Source organism: Rhagoletis pomonella, unplaced genomic scaffold (assembly GCF_013731165.1).
Source record: "Rhagoletis pomonella isolate Grant_MI unplaced genomic scaffold, Rhpom_1.0 Rhpom_scaffold_00001, whole genome shotgun sequence".
NCBI classification, from domain to species: domain Eukaryota; kingdom Metazoa; phylum Arthropoda; class Insecta; order Diptera; family Tephritidae; genus Rhagoletis; species Rhagoletis pomonella.
In genome coordinates, this window is record NW_023458555.1 from 48,647,788 (window position 1) to 48,653,664 (window position 5,877).

Here is a 5,877-nt window from a genome sequence, read left to right on the forward strand (position 1 = left end):
TGAAGCTTCGACGATCTACGTGGCATGCTTTGTGCATTTTTATACAATTCATCTTATCTGTCAAAGCGAATCTGTCACGTAAGCGAAGCAAAAGTTTTACGCGGCATCAGCTTCAAACGGAGAAAGCTTTGAGCCACACCCTGCAAAAATCGTGGGACCATGTAGTCTATTTGTGGTAAATTGGAGTACTTACAAAAGTGTTCCTCTGGTATGCTGTAGCGGACCAACTCGTGTCTCTGCGCCAGCTTATTGTTTGTTATCCGATCACTACTCGTGTTTTAACGAAATGTGATTGAAGTTGAGCATTTGAAAGCACATTTGCATGTCTGGCTGTAGCTGAACGTGTAGAGATGCTCGCTGTTAGTTCTTAGCTCCCAGCATGTTCGGGTTCGAATGCCGTCAGAGGCAACATGTAATTTTTATTTTTTGTCTTGGTTTTTATTGATTTCGAAAAAGCATTTGAGAAGTGAAGAACAAAAGCGTGTACAAACGAAAAAATATAACAACAATGCCATTGTTAATATGTTGGAGTAGTTTTGTGCTACTCTAATGTAATGTAGAGATGGAGTATATGGTATTGCCCTAGGACATCGCAATGTTAATTGGACCATATTTTTTATATGAATTGTGGTTAATTTTGGAGCACTCCTTGGCCCTTAGGGAGTACTCTTTACATGCATGCATAGATTAGTCGCAATTTTTGCAGGGACATTTACGTTTCGCGCATGCGCAGGTTTTCCAAGTATTAGTATCAATGAATCTGTGTTGCCACAAAAAAGATACCAAATTCCTCAAAAACAAATGAAAAATCAGAACAAATTACTCAAAATTTTCTTATTACAGATATGAGTTTTGTGTACTACATACCCAAGAATGATAGAATACAAGATTGCGCCGTCCTGGGCGTTGACATTTGTGTACCACAAGTAAACAAAGAATAGAGCGAAAAGAAGAACGAGTTAAAACTTCCAAAACAGTTCACTTTACAGCGAAAAACGTGTTTTAATTTTGCTAAACGCGAAAATATTGCATTTTTCACCTAATCTATTAGAGAATAGGTAACATTTTAGTGCACTCCATTGCTTTGCAATTGAGGCTGCTTCAGCAAACGTTTTAGTGCACTCCATTGCTTTGCAATTACGACTGCGGCAGCATCTCCGCGGAATTGATTAGTTAACTTGCTAATGGAGGCTGCTTGGAGCAGAAGCAAACTCATTGTGAGGAAATGCTGTTAATGTAATAATAAAGAAACATTTCGGGAAGGGCTTTGCCGTGCCCTATGTACACAAAATGCAACGATTCGTCCCAGCGCTACACTTGCATCTACGCATCTTGCATCTTGACGGTTGTCGCAATTTAACACACAGCACTTCATTTTATTAGTTTTTACGCAGTCTTCAACTCAAAAATCACTCACAAATTGCAAATTAACACAATTTAAACGGATTTTTCACATATAATTAAATTTCTCTTTCGCTGATTTGTAAACAAAGGTTTGTTTACAAGTTACCACAACTGTCAAAATCGGCAAAACCAAAGTAGCGGTACCACTGACGGCGCCACCTCTGTTCGCTGCACCGTGCTACATACCATGATAAAAATATAGTAAGGTAGAACCGCTGAGAGTCACTTTTACAATTCTTGACGTTTAATTTTAACAATTTAATTTTTAAATTTACTCACGAACTCACGCACACATTTTCATTTTCAATCTCAAGCAACAACAATTTCGAACAATTTCAATTTTTCATTCAAACTTCAAAAAAAATCATGGCCTACAAATTGAGAGAACGGTTCTACCTTGCTATGTTTTTATCATGCTACATACTATTTACAGGTACTTACCTCCTAATTCTGTGTTTTCTTAATACATTTTTTGTAAAGAAATTTTATCAAGATTTTTATCAAGTAAAAGCTCGCTTCGCATTCTGTGTCAATATTTATAAAACAAAAAGCTCTACGATTTCCACATGAGTGGAACTGATTTCCACATGAGTGGATCTGATTTCATTGTCATATATGAATAATATGAATTTAAAAGCGAAACAGCTTTTGATTGCCGTAGCCGAGTAGGTAGATATTTCCGTGTATCGCAGGTTCAAATGCCGGCACATGGAGTATTTAATTGTTAGAAACAAATTTATTAATATACAAAATTTATACATTCCACATGAAATTTCAATTTGTCAATAGCATTTTCAATCTTGGTAATTTATCAAGAAAAGAGCTTTTAATTTCTGTGCTAGAATACCAATTCTTGATACATAATAAAAAATTGACAAATCATAAAGATTTTCAATTTATCAAGTGCACAGAATCGGGCTGTTAGTATAAACATCAATAACATTCTCCACTCATTTGGTACATTTGTTCTTGGGGCTCAAACAAAGTATCACCGCAAAGTATAAGTATTTTTTATGCCTTGGTTTGTATATAATATTGCTGCTACTATATCAGTGCTCAATCTTATCATAAAGTCAGTCCTTCACATTTTTAAACTACTAAATATACGTTCTACTGAAGCATTAGAAAAGGGCTCTATTAGAAATGCATATATATATATTTTTTTTAATTTTAAAACTAGTATGAAAGCGTTCCTCACGCTAGAAAAATGGGTAATATAGAGTGAATACGTTCCACTTTTGGATCGTAAAAGTCTTCTTCTTTGTGCACGAAACAGCCCGGACTATTTTTCCGGGCACAAATGTGAAAGAGGGCAATTAGAATTACACCTGTTGTTGTTCAAATCTGAAAGCAAATTTCATAAAAAGGAAAAGTGGAAAATATCACAGAATTTTCAGAAAATGTAGTTATTTCGTAATTTTATTAGCCAGATAAGATAAATACACGTAAACTCATTGTTTAGAGCTGATATGTTGATACCGGGCACGAAATCTGGTTGTTTGCGTTCCTCACGCAATTTTGGCACTTGTGAGAGAGTAATTTATTTTTACGCTCTAATTATCGAAGCGTGGGGAACGAAGGAATTGAAAAAATTATCGATAACACTTTGGATATTTAGCAGCAAATCGTCTCAGAAAACGGATGTCGAATGTTACAAAACACGGTTTTGAGAAAATTGACCTTGAAGTTTAAGGTCGAATTAATCCGAAACTGTACGGTAGATTTTTGTAATTTTTGAAGTGGACGTAGTTGGTGTTATTAGTTTTGATCTCCCATATTTTTACATTTAATATCTGTTAAAGTTAAAGAGAAAATTGACTTTTCATTCCGTATACATTTGTCGTAAGTAGCGTTTACTCACCACTTTGTTTTGTCCATAGAACATATGACAATACTAAAGTATCTATTTCAACGACGATGGTATAATTTGATGAAAAAACCAGACATATTTATTAAATAATGATTACTTATTAGAAAAAATATGTAAATATGTTACGAACATACGTTTTCCTTATATAAAAACAAAAAACAATACTTAAATTCAGTCTTTTGTACATTTTGATTTCTTTCATTTCATTTCACGAAATGCAAATGTGCGGCTTGACAAACCAAGCGAAATATGCCTTTGCTTGAAGCTACTTATGTTGTGTATGGGGGTGTTTGAAGGGTTGACAAGCCGTTTGAATAAAACTCAAAATATTTTGATTTTCTGGCCGCCATGTTGACGGTTGATCACACCATCAAACCGTTTACGTTGTGTATGGTAAAATCGAAGAAAACCAAACTCTTTACATTGGATGCGTTTCTTTATACATTCCGGACAAGTAATCGCACAGCCCTAATATCAATAGTAGGTGCTTATATGAGGATTTACATAAATGAGTTTGTAAAAGGGGGCGTGGCGCATCCTATAGGCGTGGAATCCTGAATTCGAAACCATAGGTCCCACGAACTTGAAATTTGGTATGCAGACATATCAATGGTAGGTGCTTATGGGAGGGTATGTATACACGAGTTTGCAAAAGGGTGCGTGGCACATCCCATAGGCCAGGAATTTTTGATCAGCTATAACTTCGGAACCTTAAGTCACACGAACTTGAAATTTGGTATGCAGACATATCAATGGTAGGTGCTTATACGAGGGTATATATACACGAGTTTGCAAAAGGGGACATGGCACATCCTATAGGCGTGGAATTTTTTTATCGGCTATAACTTCGGAACCATAAGTCGCACGAACTTGAAATTTTGTATGCAGACATTTTAATGGTAGCAGCTTATAGGAGGGTATGTATAAACGAGTTTGTAAAATGGGGCGTGGCACATCCTATAGGCGTGGAATTTTTTTATCAGCTATAACTTCGGAACCACAAGCCACACGAACTTGAAATTTGGTATGCAGACATATCAATGGTAGGTGCTTATACGAGGGTATATATGTATAAACCAATTTGTTAAAGGGAGCGTGGCACATCCCTTAGCCGTGGAGTTTTTTATTAGCTATAACTTCGGGATCATAAGTCACACGAACTTGAAATTTGGTATGCACATACATCAATGGTAGGTGCTTATAGGAGGGTATATATACACGAGTTTGCAAAAGGGGGCTTGGCACATCCCATAGGCGCAGAATTTTTTATCAGCTATAACTTCGGAACCATAAGTCACACGAACGTGAAATTTGGTATGCAGACATATCAATGGTAAGTTCTTATACGAGGGTATATATAAACGAGTTGGCAAAAGGGTGCGTGGCCCATCCCATAGGCCTAAAATTTTTTATCAGCTATAACTTCGGAACCACAGGTCACACGAACTCGAAAGTTGGTATGCAGATATTTCTAAGGTAGTTGCTTATAGGAGGGTATGTATAAACGAGTTTGTAAAAGGGGGCGTGGGACGTCCCATAGGCGTGGAATTTTTCATCAGCTATAACTTCGGAGCCCCAAGTCACACGAACTTGAAATTCGGTATGCAGACATTTCAATGGTAAAATTTGGTATGCAGACATATCAATGGTAGGTGATTATACGAGGGTATATATAAACGAGTTTGCAAAAGGGGGCGTGGCACATCCCATAGGCGTGGAATTTTTTATTAGGTATAACCTCGGAACCATAAGTCGCGCGAACTTGAAATTCGGTATGCAGGTATAGCTATGGTAGGTGTTTATAAAAAGATAAATACAAATGATTTTGTAAAAGATGGCGTGGCAAATCCTATAGGCGTAGAAATTTTTATCAGCTATAACTTTAAAACCATAAGTATGCAGACATATCAATGGTTGGTGCTTATACGAGGGTATATATAAACGAGTTTGTAAAATGGGCGTGGCACATCTCATAGTAGGGTTGCCAGACTTTGCATGCGGGAAATCAGTACGTCAGACTTTTTTATGTTAAAAAATCAGTACTTTTCAGTACATTTTTATTCAAAGCAAAATTATGAATGTAAGTAACAGATAATACTTTAACTCGCCAGAGAACTAGTTTTAAACAATATTTTAGTATATGAATAAAAAAAAGATAATAAAAAATATAAGCGTTATTCCTTTTAACATGAGTGTACACATCATTGTACCCAGAAGCCAATAAATTATTTTATATTTATGACCTTTTTGAATAGCAATAATGAGATTATTTGAGTCTTCCGTGTTTAAATAGTCAAAGAATTAACTTTAAAAGTCTTTAAATAGAAGCCGATTTCTCTCTTTGCATCAGGAAATAACTATATACTTAAGATCCTCTCAGTTGCTTCGTTTGAGTGTTGTATTGAAAAAAAAATACAAAATTACATATTTTTTCACACTGTGGAAAAGTACCACTATTTAGGGACTTCATCTATATTTCGTCATGGCTTAAATTAATTTTTTCACCTACGCAAAAACTTTGAAAGACTAAAAATTCGTTGAAAAGAGTATCTAACTCCAGTGGCGGATTTAAATATTTGCCGCCCCTAGGCAATTCATAACTT